This window comes from Oncorhynchus tshawytscha, linkage group LG23 (genome assembly GCF_018296145.1).
Source record: "Oncorhynchus tshawytscha isolate Ot180627B linkage group LG23, Otsh_v2.0, whole genome shotgun sequence".
NCBI lineage: Eukaryota > Metazoa > Chordata > Actinopteri > Salmoniformes > Salmonidae > Oncorhynchus > Oncorhynchus tshawytscha.
Window position 1 is genome coordinate 6,768,371 of NC_056451.1, and position 25,763 is coordinate 6,794,133.

The 25,763-nt window shown below is 41.6% G+C and overlaps 1 long non-coding RNA gene across 4 annotated transcripts; it reads left to right on the forward strand.

The window, feature by feature from the left end:
* Nucleotides 1-2,518: 2,518 nt before the first annotated feature.
* Nucleotides 2,519-25,228, forward strand: LOC112223084. Of its 4 annotated transcripts, none has more exons than XR_002949241.2 (3): nucleotides 2,519-2,877; nucleotides 3,011-3,160; nucleotides 20,264-20,819. It is a non-coding gene; the product is annotated as an uncharacterized LOC112223084 (long non-coding RNA). The 4 variants fall into 4 exon arrangements; XR_002949240.2 differs by lacking the exon at nucleotides 20,264-20,819 and adding an exon at nucleotides 24,281-24,339 and having other exon boundaries at nucleotides 2,520-2,877; XR_002949239.2 differs by lacking the exon at nucleotides 20,264-20,819 and adding an exon at nucleotides 24,887-25,228 and having other exon boundaries at nucleotides 2,521-2,877.
* Nucleotides 25,229-25,763: the final 535 nt, after the last annotated feature.

The following is a 25,763-nucleotide window of genomic DNA, read 5'->3' on the forward strand; positions in this document are numbered from 1 at the left end:
GCTATACCTACCATTTTATTTCATGTGAAACGTTGAATGTTGACACTACTTCCTGTCATTGTCAGTAGGTGGAGTACTTTCTCAAAGAATAGAAATGCATTTGCTCTGTCTATAACCAAGAACACCAGATATTGTGTAGTAATGATGATAACCCCAAGTGTTGAATCCTAAATCGTCAATGAAACCCTATGTGTTCAGTTCACAAAATGGAAAGGAATGGTTATCTTCCTGTAGTTATTACTCTTCAGTCTGTCTCATGCCGTTACAGAATGTGTATCGACTCCCTGCAGAGAGGTGTGTGTGTGTGAAATACTCAATTGAAACAGTGTCTTTTCTCTCTGAGGGAGTTTTGGACCATGGGCCAAGGTAGATTTGCTCCAACAGGAAGGCCCCTGCTGGTCCCCCTGCACTGCGGTTATGTGCCCCTTCTCCGCTGCCTCACCTCAGCCCTTTAAACACACATCCTAGAGGGGGATTCATTTCTTTACACGTCTTTGCATTTGCTAATGCACACAAGCTCCTGATCGGTCCTGTAACATGGATTCTGGTGAGGATAATTTAGAGTTATGGATGGGCCTTATTTTTTTCTTATTTATAGCTGCGGCTGAGCTGGTCTCTCTGAGATAGGCTGCAAGCTGTGGCCAAAGACTCCAGTGACAAAATATTTTAACTATCTTATGTCCCCACGAGATGAAAAGGACTAAAGTAAATTATTATTACACTGATTGGATAGCTTATGTTTTTCAGTTCCTGTATGTACAAGAACTCCGCCATGTGGCTGCTTTGCTTTCAACTTGCTCTGATGACGTCCGAGAGTTTTGAAACAGAGGTCACCTAAGCTCCTGCCAAACCTTGCATCACTCCGTGACCTAGCAGTCTCTCAGCAACGGCACAATGTGTGTGTGGACGGACGAGGGGTTTGACGCGCTACAGAGCCTTGCCCATCCCTCAGAGACTCCTAAAACTAGAGTATGTCATGGTTGGCTGGGCCTTGGCCACTGGAGGCTTGGCTGTACCCCACCCTTTTTTCCTTAGCTGGGGGAGAAGGGGGGTCTCCACGAGGGTCGGCTCAATAGCTCCGAGCTGCCAACCATATTAATAGAATTACTTGAATGGACGTCCCCGTTCAAGCGGACATTCTGAGGGTGCAGCCATATTTGTTGTATGAAGATCTTTTATCCCTCCATTCTAGTAATTAATTTGTTTCACTATGCAGATGCATTTCAATTGAAGTGTGTGCGTGGGTGCGTTTCAGCTGTCGATCCTGTTGGGCTGATGCATTCTCTGGCAGGCTCCCGAACAAAAGGCATTACGCTTTGGCTTCGCCATTGTCATGTCCTGATTTAGCTCATAAGGGTTTGGCTTTCATGCCACTCCAACGTCAACAAAGATTATCTCATTTTGCGGAGTCTTAAAGATGCCACAACTGGTCTTGTTGAAGTCTATTGTAAACACTTCAGTGTCCAAGGTTGGAAATCAACAGTCAGGTAGTTTAGATTAGAATGATTGACTTAACTGACTACAGGGTCCTATTGATTAGGGCAAACCGTTGAAAACGAAAACAAGCGTTTCTTATTGGACAGATTCAGGTAGTCCCAACCTGTTTCAGGACATTTTCTTCCGTTTACATCCCAGTTTTGATGTTTCCTGTGTGTCACCCACTCATCTCATCGTCAGTGTTTTGATGACTTTCCTCTGAGCATCTACTTTGTGTTGTGGAGGTTCTGTTGCTGCTCGAGGCATCTCTTCTTCGTTCAGGATGTGCATAAGGTTTCCATGTGAGCGGCCACGGAACACACTTGGAGAAAAGATTCCTGCCCTTCATTTGTTGTTCAAACAACTATCCCTCTAGTTTCATATATTTCTGTCATTTTTTTGTTGCCTCACTCTTGTAAATACAGGAAATAAACCCAAAGATCTAAGACTGGATTAAGATGCAATAAACTGAAGGATTCATTGTCCACAGGGGAGTTTAGTTGTACAGTCACTGCAGTGACTGAGTGACTATGTACGAATGAGTTTTTATTTGTTTAGTGATGCAGTTTATAGCCCCAGAATGACATCTTCCTGTTGATTTAATCAGACCTAGATGGATGGACACAGATCAAGTCATCATTGCTGAAGTTGATACCACTAATGGTGTTCTGAATTCCACATTAAATAGGACCTATAAATCCAGCTGGGTCTCTCATCCAAACCACAAGGGCTTATTTCTGTCCCCACATTAAAGGGGACAGACAAATCCAACAATGGTTACTGACTTTTGACACATTTGTAAAGCTGGTGCCAGCTAAAATAAATACTTTGTGGCATTGGAGTCAGTTATGGGATGTAGATCTGGGGAGTGTCCAATCGAAATGAATGAAGACAACTGCATAGGCCAGTGTTCACCACACATCACTGCTCTCAGTGGAAGACTTGTTCTGCACAAGACAAGTAAACATGACATGTAAAAGTGTTGTTTTTTTCTTCATTGCCTGGCTCCCCAAACTCCTTGCTCCGATCACACCACGCTAGTTCCTTCTCCGCAATGAGTTTGGATCTGAGTACCTCCCCACCGATTTCTAGAACGCAAACAGAATATTTGAACTATTCTGATTGATCCATGAAATCAATGGGTTCGGCAAGAGCCAGAACATACGTGGGTAAAGCAGCGTTTTGAAAATTCAACATTTTGGCTTTGATACTCTGATTGGTTAGAGATGATCCAATCACTGATGACTTTGTTTTGTACAACACCCCTCATTTTGATGTCACCACAAACGACTTTGCCGAATGAAGTGTGTAGCAAACAGAGCAGAGGAAGAATTCAGTTTGAGTTGTCAGGCCATGGTTTTGAAGGTGAATTCCTAGGATTTTACATGGTCTGTATCCAGAGTGAGTTTTTACCTATTCCACACCTGATTACAACTGACTGTCTCAATAACTGTGTAATTGATGTAATGTTATACAACAACGTTTTAAGGAGAATATCGAGTGTAATCAATCCAAATTTCCCGATCTGTTTTAGCCGCTCATGTCCAATCACAGGCTGATCTTCTCTTCCTGACACATGAGTCCAGCATCATCCCCACCACCCACCCACATCTGACTGAGACCAGGGTTGTGATTACGGGCACGAAATGAAGGAAAATGGTCCGAAACGGAGTGATGCGGCAAGGTACTGTTTGAACATGCTCGTTTTCCGTTGCAGCGTTTTGTTATTGTGTGCCCTCATGAACTCTAGGGATTTTAGAGGCAATTTTTACTAAACCTACACATGGTGTACCTGCAACATAACCACTAAGTCATCATCATCATCTGAAACACATCAGTAACGGCCTCTTCCCAGGACAGATGATTGCTTTCAGCTGCCCCCTCCTGCGCTCTCGCTCGCGCTCTCTCTTTCCCTTTTGTATTTTTCTGTCTGTATCTCGTTCCATCTTTTGCTCTCTCTCTCTCGCACTGCAGTGTAGCTATTACAGCGGCCCTGTCTTTGGCCAACTTGGCACTTGTTCTTGTCTGTTTGGAGTGGGCATTTAATGATTCTTTCTCATCCCGTTTTGTGCAGCACAGGCACACAGTGTTCATGTTTGACATGTTGCAGGGCAAAGGGGGGATGGATGTCCTTTCCTTTCATATTTCTCTTTGGACTCCACTCTGCTCCACGTGGAGAAATGTACTTCTTACGTAACTCTCTGGGGTGACAGATGATCCAACTGAACTGGGCCCGCTCTAGGAATTAGGATAAATAACATGTTTGATTCTTCAAAGAATGGCGCATTGGAGTTTGGGCACTGTGCTATAGAGGATTGGAATTTGGGCAATAAAGAGACGTGTTTTATTTAGAGTCCTCTGAAGGGGTGAAGATTTTTTGTAACTCGTGCATTCTTACCGGTCACTCCTCTGTACCATAGAGATTCATAGATGTCAATTCACTTGTCGATTTCTGCATACAGCAATGTAAGGTAACTTAATACGTGCCACTTAGTGAGTGCATACGTTTTTAGTATGTCTATGTGATCCATGTGGGAATTGAACCCTTGACATTGCTAGCGCCACCAACTGAGTCACACAAGACGATCCCATCCATTTAGCATGTGTGGTAAGCATGGTTTCTCTTCCTTCTTTGCCTCTCTCCCTCTGCCCATGCCATGTCACAGGGTATTTGGGATATCTAAAATGGCGTGTGAGCGTATCTGTCATTGTCAAACTGCCCGCTAACTGTGAACATCTGCCAGGGGGGGAGGAGAAGAGGGAACTTTTCAATGGGAGTCCTTGTCCGCGCTGTCAACGCAGGATACCGGCCCACCACAAGCTGAACAAGGAGGGGTGTGTGGCTGTGTGTGCGCACGCTCTGGCTGCCTGCCCGTGTGTGCAAATGCGTGTTTGTGTCCCTGTGCGAACATGCAAGCATGTGTGCACAAAACACGTACAAGAGTATGCATGTTTGAGTTTCTATACATGTATGAGGACACTGTGCAGAACAGTATTGAGTATGTTCATGTGTACATTTGTGGAGTGGTGTTTTGTTGGTGTTTGCACTTTTACTAATAGTATGTCTTAGGACTGGTGAAGTTAATCATACAGGTGTGGGCATGCTAAAGTTAAATACATTTCTGAACTGCAGTGTAGGTTAACTGCATAGGTTATTGCTAGATGTTCGCTGATGAAGTCACTCAGCAAGAGAGTTTGTCACAGTAACAATGGACCGTTGCTGTAATAGACATTTTGAAAATGAACCTTTTTAATATCTACAACTGTACTACATAACGTTGGTGTCTTGTCTCACTTTTGCTCCTCCTACCATACTGGGTCGTGTTTATTGGGGCACACCGTAGCAAAACGCAACGGGAACCGATAACAAGTGTTTTTTATTAGACAAGTTCAGGTAGTGCCCTCCCTGTTTGGGTCTGTTTTTATCCCATTTGGTGCCTACTGAATATGACCCAGTTTTCTGTTCCACTTTAGGAATGTCTATCCTTGCCCTTACAGGAAGCCAGTGCAACGGTTCCCAACTGTAATGTATGAAGCCTCACAAATGCAAGCACCATTCAAATCTACTTTTCTTATTACAAACACACGTTCATGGATAGAGTTACCTATGGGTACCACTCACATATTTAACCCTATGCTGAATTCAAACTGAGGCACATTTTGTGATGACTTGAAATAAGTATCGGTTGAAAATAACTTTGCTTGAGTTTTCATTTGGAATGAGACACCCAAGCCGATAGAAAGTGAACTAAATGAATTGAGTCTGACATTAAATAAGTGTTTTGAACAAATGGGCCGTTGATGTTTTCCAAATACCATGATGGTATCACATCCAAACTTTCTGTCGTTTTGAAAATGACTTTTTTTTTTATCGCTCTTACTATCACTCTTACTCAAATACTCTAGCGGTCTCGCTGGATGATAGACCCAAGTGCAGCCCAACTTAATGGATATAGACACACACACACATACTTACACACGGTCACACATACACACACACGCCCTCACCTATCCCACAGAGGTCTAGCGACAACCAAATGTGGGGAATGTCTTGGGAAGGCTTCAGAAAAGGCCTCAGAACACTCAGTGATTACGACTCTAACAGCTGGCCCCATTCACACCGTCAGCACACACACACACACACACTGCTCCCAGGGAATGAGGAAACATCGGGCTGTGCTTCACTTTGGTTCCAGCCAGGAGCATTGGGAATGCTGCGGGAAAGAAACTCGGCTGTCTGTCTTTCCACACTTTCCCTTCCTAATGATGTGTAGAAGCATACTCCCTCAACCTCTCACTTCTTGCTCACAAATTAGATGACACGGACAATTCAATTACTGTACATGCACCTCGTTCGCCAGTGAAATGTGTGTTTTCATCATGTTGCCGAGCTTCAACATTTTGAATGATGACGTCAATGGTTGCCTACGCTTGGTCCTGTTTTGGTGATGGCTGTACATTGCTTGACGTGAATGGTACGGGGCTTGTTCAACAGAAAGCCTGAAACAATTGACTGCTAAAACAGATTTAACACCTTTTATTTAGTTATTTTATGCACGTGCTCTCTTTGTCTTGGGGCTCATACTTTTCACTTTCATACTCTGTCGTAGAACAGTTCTATTCACATGAACCTAATTTACAGGCACCAAATTTAAGGAAAGCTGATATGGGTCTGTTGACTAGATTGAGCACTTTGAGGTGCATGCGGCTCACACAGTAGCTTAGCCTACCGTGTTACCTTCTCACTTTGGGTGACTGTAAGAAACAAAAGGGGAATGGCGACTCATATCACACGTGATTTACTTTTAAGTATATACCTTGCTTTATTACTTTCACTGGGATGAACATATATCATTAGCAGCAGAAAACGGAAGGTGCATGGATTTTCCAACTGTGCTGTCGAAGCTTTCCAGGGCTGTGGATGATGGTGTCGGTACAAACATAACCAGGGGTGGAATTGGACGGACAGTTATACGACATATAAAAAGTGTTTTTCCTAGGATGTTGCTTTGGGAGTTTCATGGAGTGATTCCAACCCCCCCCCTAATTCCACTCCTGCTCTTAAACCAACCTCCTGTTCTTCCCCTCTGTCTAGTGATGGGAAATAGCCCTTGGACTTCCTCTGTCTCAATCTGCCCCTTCAAAAGGAGGCTTTGGTGTGGGTGGGAGGTGGTAGGAGCACATCTCCCTGTAACATGCAGTAAATAGTCTCTAATTAAAGCCCCCAAACTTCAGAGCACAGCTTAATCTGTTAAAGCCCACCACTTTAGCTCTCATCAAAGAACAGGATGAGCTTGGCACAGGACTGTGTACGTGAGTTAGTGTGTGTGGCCGGCTGGCTGCGTATGTGTATGGTTTTGGGAGGTACATTTTACTGCAACTCAGTTGGCTTACATAATGTGACTATTAATAACTTACATATTTACCATACATCAACCTACAGTGGTTCCTCCTTTGAAAGTTGCAAGCTCATGCCGTGGGACTTAGAGGTCATTTGTGGTTTAGTACTGTACCCTGTGTCACCACTTCGTTGCTCCAGACCAGCACAAGGGGGGAGTTAGATCACTGATTATGCTTTTGAGTCCTACTGTGTCTCTAACTGACAATGAATGGGCAAATAAACCTAAATAGAAACTGATAATTGTGCACGACTTCAGTATTACTTACTAAAACTGTTACACTAAGGTTTTTCTTATTTTATTTTATGATTATTTTGCTCTTACTGTAGTACTGTAGGCCTCTCCCGACCAGTGTTGTTGTACAGTGCCTGAGTGGTGCAATGGTCTGAGACACCACAAGCTGTGTTGCTACAGATCCTGGTTCAGTGCTGGCCAGTGCTGGCCTCGACTGGGAGACACATGCGATGACTGTAGGGTTTTGATTTTTCTTCCTCTAAAAACATAAATCATTCTAAATAACAAACTGGCTTTATTTACAAATTAGTAACGATGTCTTACCCCATGTTCAATAATGGCCATTTTCTCGCTCATTTACATGATTTGAAAACGAAATCTCCAAAATATTTAAAGGGGACTGCACTAATAATGGAGCTGACTCGGGAAACGTTCCCGCTGTTCTGTTCTTAGTGCCAGTCTGCTCTTTGTTTTAGTTTCAAAGTAACTAATAATGGCATCTTTATGCTCTCATTAAAAAAAAAAGATGCAAATTCTCTTTCAAAATGCTGATGTTTATTTAGTTATGGATCTATAAATAATTACTATGGGTATAAATATCACTAAATTACAGAAATATCCTCTATGTAATTATTGACAGTCACGTCATATTTTTCGATTATACTGTAGGCCTACCGTAGTCAACATGAGTCTCACTAGTGTTGAGTAATGTGCTGTTAAAAGTGGTGTAGGTCATATTTATTTAAAGAGCTTATTGAAGTTAGAAGCAATAGCCTACAACTATTTTAGCACCGTTTTGCCCTGCTCTGAAACAAGCATGGAGACTGGTCTTGATAAATCAATGAGATTTTTTTATTTTAATTTAATCTCCGTTTGGGTATTGGTTAGACTAGAATAAATTTTAAAAAGGGTGTAGAAATACTATGCTCTTAGTGTAACCTTTATTTAACTAGGCAAGTCAGTCAAGAGCAAATTCTTATTTTCAAGGACCGCCTACTCCTTACGCCCATCAGGGAATTGAACCCTGGTCTCCCGCGTGCCCGCATTCTCTAGTACAGCCATTATTGAGGGTACTTGAGGTCACTGAGAAAGTCTGGACATGGCCTGCTCTCCCTTATGTAAAGAATTCTACACTTTGCCATGTTTACTACAGTATTTATTGTAGGCTATGTTTACTTGTCAGACTGCACAGTAGCCTAATAAACAAATGCAGGTGGCTTATATCTTCAAAATGCTTTATTATCCAAATATAAAAGCATATACAGTACACTACTGCATTTCTTCATCAGCATCTTTATGCTTTCGTTAATAAAATAATGATAAAAATACTCTTTCAAAATGCAGATGTTGATTTAGTTATGGATCCATAATGAATTACTATGGGAATAATTATCACTGAATTACAAAAAATATTGGAACAAAGTTGTCTAATGAAGGCAAACAAATTGTTGCTTACTGGAAAGTACTCTTTCAAACACCGATCACATTGTACAGCATCATCATGGCTATTAGCAGGGCTATATTTTGGCCTTTATAAATTATTATTTTGGCCTTTATTCAGATGACAATCGCTCACTGTTGTTTAAAGAAAATTAAATTTAAAAAACGTTATGCAGTGTATATAGCCTTCCCGCTGTGGATGTCTATTTCAGCACCGTTTCGTGCTGCTCTCAGACAAGCATGGAGAAACTAAAATGTTGAATGATATTCTTAAGATTACAGTTGAAGTCGGAAGTTTACAAACACCTTAGCCCAATACATTTAAACTCAGTTTTTCACAATTCCTGACATTTAATCCTAGGTAAGAGTCCCTGTCTTGTGTCAGTTAGGATCACTACCTCATTTTAACAATGTGAAATGTCAGAATAGGAGTAGAGTGATTTATTTCAGCTTTTATTTCTTTCATTACGTTCCCAGTGGGTCAGAAGTTTACATACACTCAATTACTATTTGGTAGCATTGCCTTTAAATTGTTTAACTTGGTCAAATGTTTCGGGTAGCCTTCCACAAGCTTTCCACAATAAGTTGGGTGAATTTTGGCCCATTCCTCCTGACAGAGCTGGTATAACTGAGTCAGGTTTGTAGGCCTCCTTGCTCACACACGCTTTTTCAGTTCTGCCCACACATTTTCTATAGGCCAAGAACAACCAAAGGAGCTCTGTGGCTGGAATAACTACTATCCAGACAGTGTTGTGGGGGTCACCTGGTGCAGTATATGGCCTGTTATGAGGTCAAGCCGTTGCTGTCAATCATTTTAAAGATTTGGCTGAGGAGAAGGGGCTCGGTCTGGGCGAAATCATTACAACCCAGCTACCACAGTGGATCTGGGCCGATTCTGGCTGAGAGTCAGACTCGGCCGAAGTCATGTGGCCCGAGGCTGGGCTGCCTTCGGCAGTATTACTTATGGCTAGGATGCGGGGATTGAGCTTGGGCCGATTCCGGTGAGCGTTTCTGGCCCAAATATATTACTTGGGGCTCGGGCCGATTGAGGCTACTCTCTGGCAGATGATTACACAGGCTGCTTTATATCATTCATATTTCATTATTTGTTTTTCCATATTTTGTAATTGTTTCTGTGATCAAAAAATACAATTAACATTTAATTTAAATTATTTAAGAGTGGTGTGTAGTATTTTTGTATTTTGATACTTTGTGCAAGGCTTGATAAGCATTAAACTTTGGATGGAGCTTCCCGAGTGGCACAGCGGTCTAAGACACTGCATCTTAGTGCAAACTGTGTTGCTACAGATGCTGGTTTGAGACACGTGTCGGGCGCGACCGGGAGACCCATGAGGCGACGCACAATTGTTAGGGGAGGGTTTGGCCGCCCGGGATGTCCTTGTTTCATCGCGCTGTAGCGACTCCTGTGGCGAGCCAGGCGCATGCACGCTGACACGGTCACCAGGTGTACGGTGTTTCCTCTGACACAAAATGTTTTCTTTGTGGATGGGTAGAATTTGTATGTATAACATGTATAGTAGTAATATTTAAAGTGACTTATTTCAGCTAATTTTGTCTACATTTATTTACATTTGCATGTGGCCGCTTCTGGGGAGATTCTGGTAAGATGCCGGCAAAGTCGGAAGAATTCCGGTAGACGGAAATGGCCCGATGTACTTCGGACGATTCTGGGCAATCATTCATTTTGATTCCGGGCCGAGTCCGACACCCGTTTCCGGGTCGATTCAATCAGTTCATGCCCCCCGGAAGAGGGGCGCTTCTGGGCGATTACTCATTGCTAGCTGGGATGCCTCCTCGACAGTGTCATCACCTCTCTAGCCAAAGTAAAGAAGTGTGTTTATGGGTTCATTCCAGGCGTGTGTAAAGGATGGTGTCTCTGTAGTGTAAAATATGTGCTGTCTTACTTTGCTGAACTGAACGGCACTATACCATTTTATATTCTATATATCATAGCTTTCCACATAACCTGGGGTCTAACTATGGAAACATATATGAAATCTTTCAAATACAATCCCAAATAGTATTAATTTGTAAATGTTCAGTCTATCCAATGAGGAGTTGCAAAGTGATCCAACTTCCTGATAGCAGTATATCACAGTACATGGGTGGTGTGCCACGGACCTTTGTCAGATTTGGAAAATAAAAACCTTGGAGTTTGATTTAGACATTCTAAGAGCAGTTAGTTTTAATTTACATTTGGAGTTTTTTTTAGGCTGTCGCTTTTGAATTCCTGACAGTCTAATTTGTTTGCATTTGAAAAACGTGGTGGAAAGGTTTATACTTTATACTTTCTCTGGGTGGTGACGCAGTCTCAGACTGTTCCATGTTAAGAAACACTGAAATAACAAGGTTTCAGTCAAAAGCCCAGAATATTACGCCAATAACATATCTTCCTGCGTTAATTGAATTCAGCTACCAAAGAGGGTATTTCAGCTTCAGCAAACATGAAACCCGATGGGTTTTTTCTCTGTTTGATTTGAATGTGATTGAACTGAATTAAAACCCGAATCAGACATTTGATCAACCAAAGAATGGTGTAAGCCATGGACGCAAAACGATTAGTTAACACATTCCCTGAAGAAATGCAAGTACAGGGCTCAGGACAGACTGAAGTTCTGCACATGAAAGAAACTCAAACCTAGGATTTGAGGCGCTTCACATCTCTCCAAACGGTAATAAAATAAGCCTGTACGCCTGGGCAAGTATATCTATCTTCCGTCTGGAAATGCTTTGGATATCTTGGCACTGGGGCGAGATTGTATTTTGTGCTGTAGTGCTTTTGTTGAAAAATGAGAACCCCATTGTAAAATGGAGCTTTAAAGGCAGAGCAGGGTGCTTCTGTTATTTATTAGGCTCCTCCACCAATCACCCTCCATCATCCACACGGTCACCTCTGTCCTCCATCACTGAGGTGTGTGTATGTGTGCTCATTACGTGAAGTTACGTAGACACCCTCATTCAAAACACCTGGTCCATCCACACCAGCTGATAAACATTGCAGCACAGTAGGCCTGCACACAATGGACGACGTGGAAGGCTCTGCAGGAGAGAGAGGGGAGGAGAACGAGGCACTGTGGTTTACTGCAAGACCTTTAATCAGGCACATACAAGAGGGTGGAGCATACCTGTGAATGGACTGAGTGTGTGTGCCGGTCTTCATATGTGTTTCTTCGTCTGTGTGTGTGTTTCTTCGTAGGTCTGTGTGTGTGTTTCTTCGTAGGTCTGTGTGTGTGCCGGTCTTCATATGTGTTTCTTCGTCTGTGTGTGTGTTTCTTCGTAGGTCTGTGTGTGTGTTTCTTCGTAGGTCTGTGTGTGTGCCGGTCTTCATATGTGTTTCTTCGTGTGTGTGTGTGTGTGTGTGTGTGTGCCGGTCTTCGTGTGTGTGTGTTTCTTCGTAGGTCTGTGTGTGTTTCTTCGTGTGTGTGTGTGTGTGTTTCTTCGTGTGTGTGTGTGTGTTTCTTCGTAGGTGTGTGTGTGTGTGTTTCTTCGTAGGTCTGTGTGTGTGTGTGTGTGTGTGTGTGTGTGTCTTCATACGCCTGTGTGTGTGTGTGCGTTGGTGCACATCCATCCCTGATGATTTTCAGGTTGTTTACAGTGGACCCTGCCAGAGCAGGTGTCAGCTGTGTTTATGCTCTGGCATAAAACTCAGGCAAACCCACCTGGGGAGGAAAGACTTGAAGCTTTACTTATTGCCCCAACAAACAGCTTTTAGTTTCCAGGGAATTATTTGTGAGGCCATTTTCTTTTTGTCTGTGTCCTGGAGTGAACTCACCATGTCCTCATTTCCAGGCTATGCATCTGACCTTACATACTTTTATTTTTGGTTAGAGATAGAACAACAATGATTTCAATGTGACAAACCCTTTGAGACACAGTGATACTGTTTTGAATGGTTTGAAAACTGAGAGTTTTGTCTGACAACTTCTAAATATGGATGCTGTAGAACTCATTTCCACAGAACATATTGGTGGTTTGTCTGAATTTCATTTGTTTAAATTCTAGGCCAGATAATTTTAGGATGAGCAAAGCTTAGTTTAAATTAAGGAGACACGGGACCGACAGTCCCAGACTATCGGGAATGACAGTGCCAGATCTGACCTGGCAACTGGAGGGCTGCTAGGCTTAGATCGTGACATTGTTTCCCTGAAAAAATATATAAATAATAATGTAATAAAACTATTTTTGGGGGTGGGGTCTCAATTTACTGTTGAGAATAAGAATAGTAGAATACACAAGGTGCAATTTCAAAATGTGGATGTGCATCAGCAGTTTCTCTTATGTCAGTGACTGACAAGTTTTTATATAAAATAAAAATCTGCACATTTTCCCACCAGAGATGTTTCCATCTAATTGTCTTGTTGAGGATAAAAGGATGTGCATGATGACATTATGCACATAATGACTTTTGCAGGTTAAATTCCCATTTACCCAATAAAAAATACAAGTGAAATGGGTTTCCATTGCATTTTCAACTCTGCTAATGGTTTTGTCAACAAATATTTTTTGCTATATTTTTGGTCTTGGTACATGCACTCTAGCGAACAGCTCACAGATCCAGTGTGTGTAGGTTTTCCTACATGATGAGATTATTTTTTATTTGTCAAAAGGAATCCAAGCATTGATCATCATGTCACCAGAATAAGAATTTAAGATCCTCAGTATTTATTGGAAAGGAGCATCAAGCTCATTAAAGGTGCACTTTAATAATTGATTTTAATCTGTAGCCTAATATACTTTATGCTTTCCCGAGTCGTTGTGGGAGGACAACACAACGATTGAATCCAAGTTTACTTCGATACGATGATTATTATATCAATATTTGCCCATAAAGGTTTTTTTAAGCCACCATTTCTTGCATAATTAAGTTGACGGCTATCTGAACTTGTAGTTATCCTGGTCGAATTACCGACCAGGGGGACCCCAATGATCTTGTCAGTCACTCGCACTCAGATATCATATTAAAAACTGCAAAAACGTATCTCAACCCTATGGCAAAATTTGTAGAGGTGCATGAAATTTGCAATAAAATTGCTACATCTTCTCTCCGCCCCATGGCAAAATATATAGAATTGCAGCAAATTTCCTTTAGAACTGCAACAAAGTTTTGCTCAGAGCCCCCAAAAGGCTACAGACGGCTCGACTCTGACTGCATGTGTCCCCACCCTCATAAAAAATCGACCATTAGCTGGCCAGGAAATGATCCCCATCTTTACTGATCTCAGACTTGTGAAATAAAAGCTACTGTGACCAGTGACCTGTCTGTAATACTCTGAATTATTTTTTAAATGTTCATAATATAATCATGTCATTGAGTGTCCAAGCTGTAGGCTGGCCTTTAAATCAAGAATCAAGATTCCATAGACAAATGTAATCCGGGAGTGATGTTTGGTTTGGACTCTGGTTTGCCGCTTAGGGTCACGGTACTACAATACATTCTTAACCTACCAAGCATTAATCCTGGACTAACTCTCAAATCACATCTTGGCATTTCCATCCAATTTTCCATTTGATGGTTTAGTCCAACTTAAAGGACCAGTGCAGCCGTTTTTATCTCATTATCAACAAATGTCTGGGGAACAATTAAATACCTTACTGTGATTGTTTTCAATTAAAATGTTCAAACATTTCGTAGCAAAGAGCAATTTCTCAAGGAAGAGTTTTGCTAGGACTGTCTGAGTGGGGAGAGGAAACCTGAGAATTGGTTGTTGTTGGCAGAGCCGTTTGGAACTCTTTCTTGTTGGTCTATTAACTAATTTACTTAATGGTGATGTCACCATGTAAGGCCGAAACTCCATTCCAGCAAAACAGACTGAAATTTCAGGCTTTTCAAACAGCTCTTACATTAAAATGGCATTATCATAATTTCCACAATTTCACGGTATTATTACAACCTCATTGTGTGGAAATATATATAAAACACAGGAAATCACATTTTTGACTGCACTGGGCCTTTAATGACCTATATCCAACATAAATATCACCCTATAGCACCCTTGAGAAATATGTTGTTTAAGTGATGGGGACATATGGACTTGTGCTACGTGCTGTTTCGGAAGGTGAAACATCTACGAGCAGACCTAGGTTAAACGATTCAAAATCATGAAGTGTTCCCTTTGGATGGCAGATGGAAGGGGTTTGCACTTTCCATGACTGTTCTATTGGTTCCATTGGGCCAGGCAAGCTCAATCAAGCCCAGCTAAAGTGTTTGAAATAATTTGAAATAGTATATGAACCCAGGTCTGTTCGTGAAACTGAGGCACATATGCATCACTAAAGCCAGGCCTGCTTTGTAGATGGTGGCTACAGCTGCACGAATGGAATGCGTGTGCTGTAACGAGATGTTTATTATATTTCACCCAGTGGAGCAAAAGGATATTTCCATGGATTGTGTGACTGAATGAATGCCATAGGGTTCATTGTACTGTATGCAGAGAGCAGACAAAGCACCCTGGAGGCTCTGCATTCTTTAATAATAAAGAATCAAGGTGTTTCATAGCCCATGCACAGCCCTCTCAAGACTCCATCTCACTTTTGAAATAACTTTAGAAGGATAGAACTATACTGAACAAAAATATAAAGCCAACATGTAACAATTTCAACGATTTCACTGAGTTACAGTTCATAGAAGGCAATCAGTCAATTGAAATTAATTTAGGACCTAGGAGGCCATTAGGCCTACCCACTGGGGAGCCAGGCCCAGCCAATAAGAATACGTTTTTCCACACAAAAGGGCTTTATTACAGACAGAAATTCTCCTCAGTTTCATCAGCTGTCCGGGTGGCTAATCTCAGACGATCCAGCAGGTGAAGAAGCCGGATGTGGAGGTCCTGGGCTGGTGTGCGGTTACACGTGGTCTGCGGTTTTGAGGCCGGTTGGAAGTATTGCCAAATTCTCTAAAATGACATTTGAGGTGGCTTATGGTAGAGAAATGAACATTGCATTCTCTTGTAACAGCTCTGGTGGACATTCCTGCAGTCAGCATGCCAGTTGCAAGCTCACTCAAAACTAGAGACATTTGTAGCATTGCGTTGTGTGACAAAACTGCACATTTTAGAGTGGCCTTTTATTGTCCCCAGCACAAGGTGCACCTGTGTAATGGTCATGCTGTTTAATCAGCTTCTTGATATGCCACAACTGTCAGGTGGATGGATTATCTTGGCAAAGGAGAAATGCTCACTAACCAGGATGTAAACAAAATTGTGCACATTTGAGAGAAATAAGAGTGTGTATGGAACATTTCTGGGATCTTTTATTTCTGATCATGAATCATGGGACCATCACTTTACATGTTGGGTTGATAGTTTTGGTCACTATAGATGTGACATGCTAATTGCTCAAATAACAATTTTGTATTTTATCTTCATTTAATTCATTTATTTTCTTGTTCTTTTTTTAAAAGAATTACATTGTATCACTATGAAATCATAATATCTTAGGTTATGTGTGTTCACATTTCCATCCACATTTCCATCCACTATTGTAGATTTCATCTGATGCCATAAATTATATGGATTGGCAGTTAAAGTCTGATGTATGTTGACCCTCCACAGCAGTTAGAGGTGCCTATTAACACTACCATGTTTCTGGGCAGAGCTCTCTGGCTTGACCCTAAACATGAAGTCATTGCTGATAAGCAACACACAGCATAGATAGGTTATTCACCCTATTTGCCAGCATGCGTGTGTGTGTGTCTTCATACGCAGTGGTGTAAAGTACTTAAGTACAAATATTTTAAGTACTAATTAAGTCGTTTTTCGGGAGTATCGGTACTTTACGATTTATATTTTTGATTACTTTTACTTCACTACATTCCTAAAGAAAATAATGTAAAAGTACTCTTTGAATGCTTAGCTGGACAGGAAAAATGGTCCAATTCACACACTTATCAAGAGAACTTCCATGGTCATCTCTACTGCCTCTGATCTGGCGGACTCACTAAACACAAATGTTTGTAAATTATGTCTGAGTGTTGGACTGTGCAATCTGTAAAGAAATAAAAAAACAAGAAAATAGTGCCGTCTGGTTTGCTTAATATAAGGAATTTGAAATGATTTATACTTTTACGTTTACTTTTGATAGTACAGCAATTACATTTACATTCAATACTTAAGTATATTTAAAACCAAATACTTTTAGACTTTCACTCAAGTAGTATTTTACTGGTAGTATTTAGTAGTATTTTAGTAGTATAGTATTCTAGTAGTATTTTACATTTTCTATGAAGGCATCTTTAATTTTACTCAAGCATGACAGTTGGGTACTTTTTCCACCACTGTACATACGCATGTGTGTATCTTCATTGGTCTGTGTGTATGTGCGTGCATGTGTCTGTATGTGCGTGTGCTCTCTGTGTGTCTTCATACGTCCTGTGTGGAAATTGATTCATGGTGGAGTCTGAGGGTTTTTCAAACTGCTCGGTCTCACTGTAAACACTCTGACACGGCACAAGCCGATTACAAGTGAAGCAGATGGTTGGACTTCTAGGGAGTTGTGTTTTTGCATTCCACTGTCACGAGAGAGCTGAGAAATGCAATGTAAACCAATCCCCCCCACACACACACACGCACCCCTACACAGTGCAGAAAATATGGCCTTCACGTACTGTACTCCGAACTGGTACTCAGTTGATGTATTTGGTGTGCACAAAGGAAGCCTATATCTATCTGAGTTATGGAATTATAGTTGTGCATTCCCTGGAGTGGATCAAGGAGATCTATCTCAGTAAAAGTTGGCTGTGTGTACTACTTCTGTTATGAAGTGATTTGTCGTTAGGCAAAGAATGCTGGATGGTCTGGGCCTGGGGGAAAGTGCCGCACCAGGCTCTATAATGGGTTGAAAAGATGGGTTTCAATTCCCAGGTTTTGGATGAGTGCTCAAATTGATATCCACATGCATGGGCTGTGAATAAGGCCTCTTTATCTTATAAGGCCAATACTATCATTGCATGGACCTTCTGAACTCTCTAAATTTCAGCCCTCCCTCCTAATAAGGACACCGTATGAATACATTCAGTTGGACAACTGACTAGGTATCCCCCTTTCCCTTTATTGGACAGTAATCAGTGGAGGCGGGTCCAGGTAGAGGAGGGAAAGGAGATCCCTTGTAAATGTGATGGACAGTAATGAATAGGCAGTGTCTATTCTCAGCAGGAAGAAGAGCCTATTCTAGAGTAGGTGCCATGCTTCCACATGGGCTAACTGTACACAAAGGGATGAGTGGGTGGAGCAGAGGAGATACTGATTAAGTCATTTTGGTATTAATGCATCCTTTGAGGTCTATGCATTGATGATAAAGGTTCAAACAAGATGTGGCTATGATGGTGATGTGTACATGGCACTGTCAACCCCAATGTGCTGTCAAAACTTTTGAGGAAGCTCGTTGCACTTAATATATCTGAGTACAGTTACTTAAAGTGATTTTGTAGTCTGTCCTACAGAGTCACTGTGACCCTGTAGGGCAGAGGTGTCAAACTCTTTCTGTGGAAGGCCTAATGTTTGCAGATTTTATGGATTTTCCTTTCAATTAAACCCTGGATTTTATTTTATTTTATTTTCGTTTCACCTTTATTTAACCAAGTAGGCTAGTTGAGTTCTCATTTACTCAAGTTCTCAAGTTCTCATTTACAACTGTGACCTGGCCAAGATAAAGCAAAGCAGTTCGACACATACAACAACACAGAGTTACACATGGAATAAACCAACATACAGTAGAAAAGGTCTATATACAATATGTGCAAATGAGGTAGGATAAGAGAAGAAAGCCAATAAATAGGCCATGGTGGCGAAGTAATTACAATATAGCAATTAAACACTGGAATGGTAGATGTGCAGAAGATGAATGTGCAGTAGAGATACTGGGGTGCAAAGGAGCAAGAAAAATAAATACAGTATTTTTTTTAAATTACCTTTTATTTAACTAGGCAAGTCAGTTAAGAACAAATTCTTATTTTCAATGACGGCCTAGGAACAGTGGGTTAACTGCATGTTCAGGGGCAGAACGACAGATTTGTACCTTGTCAGCTCAGGGGTTTGAACTTGCAGCGTTCTGGTTACTAGTCCAACGCTCTAACCACTAGGCTACCCTGCCGCCCCTGGGGATGAGGTAGTTGGGTGGGCCATTTACAGGTGGGCTATGTACAGGTGCAGTGATCTGTGAGCTGCTCTGACCGCTGGTGCTTAAAGCTAGTGAGGGAGATATGAGTCTCCAGCTTCAGTGATTTTTTGCAGTTTGTTCCAGTCATTGGCAGCAGAGAACTGGAAGGAAAGTCGGTCAAAGGAAGAATTGGCTTTGGGGGTGACCAGTGAGATATACCTGCTGGAGCCAGTGGGTTTGGCGACGAGTAAGAAGCGAGGGCCAGCTAACGAGAGCGTACAGGTCGCAGTGGTGGGTAGTATATGGGGCTTTGGTGACAAAACGGATGATAGACTGCATTCAATTTGCTGAGTAGAGTGTTGGAGGCTATTTTGTAAATGACATCGCCGAAGTCAAGGATTGGTAGGATGGTAAGTTTTACAGGGGTATGTTTGGCAGCATGAGTGAAGGATGCTTTGTTGCGAAATAGGAAGCTGATTCTAGATTTAATTTTGGATTGGGGATGCTTAATGTGAGTCTGGTGGCAGGAGAGTAAACAGTCTAACCAGACACCTAGGTTTTTGTAATTGTAATTTTGCACGCCCAATTTTTCAGTTTTTGATTTTAAAAAGTTTGAAATATCCAATAAATGTCGTTCCACTTCATGATTGTGTCCCACTTGTTGTTGATTCTTCACAAAAAAATACAGTTTTATATCTTTATGTTTGAAGCCTGAAATGTGGCAAAAGGTCGCAAAGTTCAAGGGGGCCGAATACTTTTGCAAGGCACTGTATCTCATAAGGACTTATTTTGAGGCCTATCTTTATCCTAATACAGTGGCCACATCAGGCCTGCAAGTAGGGTTGCATAATTCCAGTAATTTTTCCAAAATTCCCAGATGTAAAAAAAAATTAAAAAATACTGGTTGGAGGATTTCCAGGAATCTTTCAACTGGGATTTCTGGAAACCTTGGGAAATTTACCAGAATTTTGCAAGTTACATTAAGCTGCCTTTCAAGGTGATGTGTAATTCCTATTGGAATCCAGCCAGAGTTAGGATAACCAACAGGTGGAATTTTTATTCACCGGGAAACTACATTCATAATGATTAACAGGATTAGGAACAGTGTGAGTGACTATAGACAATGGGCCTGATTGGAAAGCTCAGAGTTTCTGCTCTTGTCTGTCCGTAAAAAACAAATGGATGAGTGGAACAAGCAAGGTAGGCCAGGAGCAAGGAAGGAGGGTTTGGTCAATCAAGGCAAGGAATATGTTGAAGGCTAGCTGCATTGGGTGCAGATGACTGAACTGCTCACTTTGGTGTCTGTGTCTGCAGGTATACAGATGAGGAGGCATACAAAAGTATGTCAATTGGTATTGGTATTTGATGCAGATCACATGCACCATCCTTCTCCTTTACTTCTTCAATGACAATCCCATAGGCCTCTATATTAGGGACATGGTACTGTTTCTGTATGATAAGCATGATCAAAACAGTTATTTTTAATTCACATTTACCACAAAAAATCAAGGAATGGAAACTGTTGTGTGCATGTTTTGTTAAACGTCTGTATAATAACTATTCTTTGGATTCCCTCCCTACATCTGTGATGAATATAACAGGAAACCTGTTCGATCACCATGCACCATAAAATAATTCTGGCAATGGATACAGAGAACATCAACACGCCAGAGGATATACCCATTGGGGCTCTGCAGGGAGTTTTGTCACACCTGCGCCAGGCTGCCCATCATTACGCACACCGGTCACCTTCGTTACGCGCATCAGCGCTTCATTGGACTCACCTGCACTCTGTCACGTCTGCTCGCCCCTCAATGGCGCTCGAGGGCGCCAGGCTGCCTATCATTACGCACATCGGTCCCATTCGTTACGCGCATCAGCGCTTTATTGAACTCACCTGTACTCCTTCACGTTTTGATTGCCTTCTCTATATTTGTCTGTTCCTCTATTTCATCCCCATGTCAGCATTATTGTTGTTTATGTTTTCCCTGTCCACACGCTGTCTGTGGTCTGTTTTGTGCCCGTTGTTTATTAAGTGTTCACTCCCTGTACTGGCTTCTCGTCTCCCAGCATCTGTCCTCACAAGTTTACCTCCTATTTGGATTTCTTTATTCTGTTTTGCCACTAAAATCATAATAAACACTGACAGCTAAATTATTGTGTTATTGTTATGGGTATTATTATTAATAATAATAGGGGACAGGGGTAGTACCCCAAAAGGTTCTTCGAGTATCCATTAAAAGGAGTTCTTTGAAGAACTTATAGGGGTTCCCCCACAGTTCAAATTTGAAGAACCCGTAAAGGATACTCCAGGAACCTTTTCTTTTTTTACAGTGTGTATATGTGGGTAGGGGTAAAAGTGACCAGGCAATCAGGATATAGAATAAACAGAGTAGCGGAAGCATATGTAAAGTGTGTCTATGAGTCAGTGCAAAATCAATTAAGATGAATAAATAATAAAGGGGTCAATGGAAATTGTCAGAGTAACCATTTGATTAACTGTTCAGCAGTCTTATGGTTCGGGGGTATAAACTATTCAAGAGCCTTTTGGTCACAGACTTGGTGCTCTGGTACCGCTTGCCAGGCGATAGCAGAGAGAACAGTCTATGTCTTGCTGCACTTCTAACATCCAGGCCAGTGTCATATACATCCAAATGAACTCTTGATCTGTGAACATTGGAGGGTTGGTGTTAAATCAAAATGAATGGTGGATTGGCCATTGTGGGTGATAATCTAGCACTTGAAGAAAGAGGAAATAAGGTATATATGTATAATTATTTAACTACAGGTACTGAAGATGTGAGTGAAATAGCTGTAAGTAGCAGTGGAAGATTTGTCCTTTAGTTTAGTCCAATTAGGGTAGGGATGGTACGGGGGAAAAACTATTTAGAGAAAATATAAATTGGGATCAATAATGATGTAAACAATTAAATTGATAGATCGTAGGTTCTATCTGCAATATTAAAGCTGATCTAAACTCCATGTAAAAAAAAAAAGTAGACAATTGGTCCATAGGATTTTAGACTGTCACCATGGTAGTTTATAGATAAAACACAGAGTAAAATACGACATTTGCGTATCCTTACTACAGCCATGTGTAACTAAAACCCATGGTTCTTTGTTTGCAGTACTTTTGCCTTAAAACCCCATTTGAATTACAGTATGTTGCTCATTGGAATATGCTCTTCAGCCGTTTCTAAGAGGCCAGACTCCTTTCGCACTTGCCGTATGTCTAAACCCCACTGATGAATGTGGAGTGTCAATCTTTGCCTTGTGGATGGACTGTGATGAAAAGCAGTGCTTCCTGTTGTCATTAGTGCTGGTGTCCTTTGAGCAGCACTCCTGGGTCGTTGAACCGGTGGAGGCCAAATCACCGAGCAGCCACCATGCAGTAATGACTCCAGCCCAGGAGGATGCCACTAACTCAGTCTGTTTATTTTAATTAACTCTGAGTCAACAGTTACCGGCAGAGGGAGGAAGGGGAGGGTCACAGTGACGAGGGATTGCATCGGGATTGAGTTAGCCAGCAGCCATCTGAAGTTGAAAGGAACAGTAAGAGGGAATCTGAGTGATTCAGAAAACAAAAATGCTTGAGTGTTTCAAATCATTTGGGGATGGAGATGGAGACAGTTCAGGTTAAATATCTCAAAATGTCTGGACTTGTTTATACAGTATGAATATTTAAATACCACACCGAAAAATGTGCATATTGTCTGTCTAGCATGTAGATGTGTGGAATACAACTATTGTAGACTACAGTGTGTGTGTGTGTGAGAGATACAGACAGACAGAACACAAAGTTGAGGAACATCAGGATGGGCATGTCCTCTCACTCCCCTCTCCTAGCCTGGGCTTGTTGGGTCCTGTGCTGGGGGAAGAATATGCAGTGAACCTGGTGATCAACTGCAGTAAATGTGCAGTGGGCTTGGTCTGTTAGGCAATGGAGACCAGAGCCAGGTTATCATCAGTATGTGTGTCACCCTGTCATTATCCTGATCATACTCCTCCTCTCTAGCACGCTCATGTAGGCTCCATCTTAATGAAAGGGAGAGCTCTGGTGCTAATGGATCTGTACTACGTCATCATAGACAGACGCACGCACGCACACAACAAATGCCCCAACAAGTGCCTCCAGCACACACACACACACACACGTCTACATTAATTTATCTTATAAATGCTAGAATGAGTACACATTCTTTCTGTGTTATTTCAGTATTCATACTGTATACACTATGCACAAGTCCAGGCATTAAACTGTGGGAAGCGGATGACTGGAAACAGATTGTTTGTTATCGGAATCAAATTGTTGCTGCCAGTTAGTTTCCATGTCATTATGTGGAAGGCTGTGTTGTGGTTGTTTGTCTCCTCGGCTGTGGTGAGGCACGCATCCATCCAGACCTGGGTTCAAATACTATTTTAAATCATTTCAAATACTTTACCTGTGCTTGATTGATATTGCCTGTTGTAAAGGAACCAATAGAAATGTCCCAAATGTGCAAACACGTCTACCTGGCACAGGCTAAAGCCAACGCTCAAAGTTTTTGAACAATATTTTAACACAGATCTGGTCCTGTGAGGTTTGTCTCCGTGGCTTTGGCAAGGCATGGGTCTATCCCTTTATACAGTTTATAATCTGCAATGGGGGTATTCCTTTATACAGTCTATGGTCTAAACCGGCATCCTTATGATTCATGCAACCCTCATCCGATGCATATGATTGCCTTTGGTTAACATTTCACATCATCTCTTTCCCGTAACAGATGTGAGAAGCTCAGAAGGAATTAAGAGCTTGTAATTATAGCTCACATCTGTGAGACAGTTCACAGAGTCACAGAGTTCCACAGGCTGTGAGTCTGAGTCTAGTTGTCTGTCTGTGTATATACAGTACAGTGTCTACGGGACCGGGTGAGGTGGTTATGTGTTTTCATAGAGAGGATGATGGTTGTGAGGACTTGAAACCTGCTGGGGCTCCAGGAAGTTTATCATTGGCGCATGGACACATTAGTGACGGGACAATGTGGATTTGTCTGGCACCTGATTGGCAGATTTTGTCCGAAGGGAGTGCTCATTGGTTGGGGTGGGGTATTAAATCAATGTCTTGCTTTCTTGTAGGCCCAAAAACACAAATGTGACAATACAGGGCCATTTCCACTATTTAAAAAGTGTCTCTTTGATTGGCCAAGTTTTTTTTTATTGGCCTTACTAAACAAGGGCTTCTCTCTTCCTGAGGCTTTTAGCTTTTCCTCATAAACAAGCCATTAGTCCTCGTAAGCTATTCGTGTTAAGTAGTGAGAACTCCTTGACCAAAAGACACCCTGTTATAAATGAGCTCTATCAGCAAGGAAATCCTCCTTTGATAAACAAGGACGTTTGCCCCCAGGTGAACGAAACTAAAAGATTGCGCAAGGTTTCACAGCCTTAAAGTCCTACTCTGATATTTACAGCCAATTTTTTTTAAACAATTGAATGAATGATACCCATTGATTATCATGTATAAACGCCTCATGATCTTAAATCATAATCCCACTGTAGCCTTGAACAGGGTACTAGTAGACAGTCGAAAAACACTTTTTTTTGTGGTAATTCTTTTTCAACATCCTCCTTTTTCTTTCTAGACACAACTGTGGGATGCATATGAGTCAACATGGACCAGCATCCCTGTGGAACACTTTCGACACCCTGTTGAGTTCATGCTGTGATGAATTGAGGCTGTTCATCTCGATATTAGGAAGGTGTTCCTTATGTTTGGTATTGCTCAAGCTCATTCAATTTGGTTGGGAATCATTGATGGTCTGCATCACAGCCATATTCAAACCAATATTCAAACCTACTCAACACCACTTGGAAAGCCATTCTGGTGTCTTTGGCATTAAAATGTCAGAAAAATAAAACTCAGGGTTGGTTTTCAGAAGACTGATCCCCCCCTTTCCTCTAACATTTTACCTGAGCTTTGCTCCATTCATATTTATTTTGATCCTGACAAACTCCCCAATCCCTGAAATTACATGCATAACCATAATAACCCATGAAATAGAGGGGGTTTCACTCTGTGTTTTATTGGAATTGACCCAACCATGTAGTTTTTTAATTTATGGCAAAAAGTTAATTTTTATTGCTGTGTTGTCTTGCTTTTATTACTTAACAGCCTTTTTGCAAACGTAATGGCTGATTTGGAGTGGATTATGTAACACAGGTTTCTTTCTTTTCACTTTTTCATACAGGCTGTTACGACTTCTGCCGAAGTCGGTCCCTCTCCTTGTCCGGGCGGCGCTCGGCGGTCAACGTCGACGGTCTTCTAGCCATCGCCGATCCACTTTTCAGTTTCCATTGGTTTTGTCTTTGTTTCCCACACACCTGGTTTTCAATTCCCAATTACTGGTCATGTATTTCACCCTCTGTTTCCCCCATGTCTTTGTGTGTGATTGTTTATGGTTCAGGTCGGTACGTTTCCGGTTGGTTTTGTCCGGGTGCTGTTTTCACCCGTGTTTTGTGGCAACCGTTATTGTTCGCACATTGGTACTGTTACTTGTGCTATTTCTTAAGTAAAGTGCGTTGTTCACTCATCTCTGTTCTCCTGCGCCTGACTTCATGCACCAGCTACACCCACCGCCTGACACAGGCCAGTAATATGGAGTGAATGCAATATTGTTGATCCCTTTGTATTTTCAAGTATTGTGGTGGCAGCATCATGTTATGGGTATGCTTGTCACCGGCAGAGACTGGGGAGTTTGTTAGAATCAAAATAAATATAAAAGGAGCAAAACCCAGATAAAATGTATTCTGAAAACCTAACTTTGGCATATGGTTTTATTTTTCTGTGGGACAATTACACACATTGTTATGCAAAAGACACACCAAAATGGCTTTCCAAGTGGTGTTGAGTGATCCCGAGTGGTCTAGTCTCAGCCCTGACTTAAATCTGCTTTAAAAATTGGAGACTAAGTTAGAATATGACTATCCATCAATGATTCTCAACCAAATTTACTGACCCTGAACTATTTTGACCAAAACAATGAATATATGTTGTCCTAAGAGTTGCAAAATTGGTAGAATCTTAATGAAAATGATAACACATCTGTAATGGCTGCTAAAGGTACT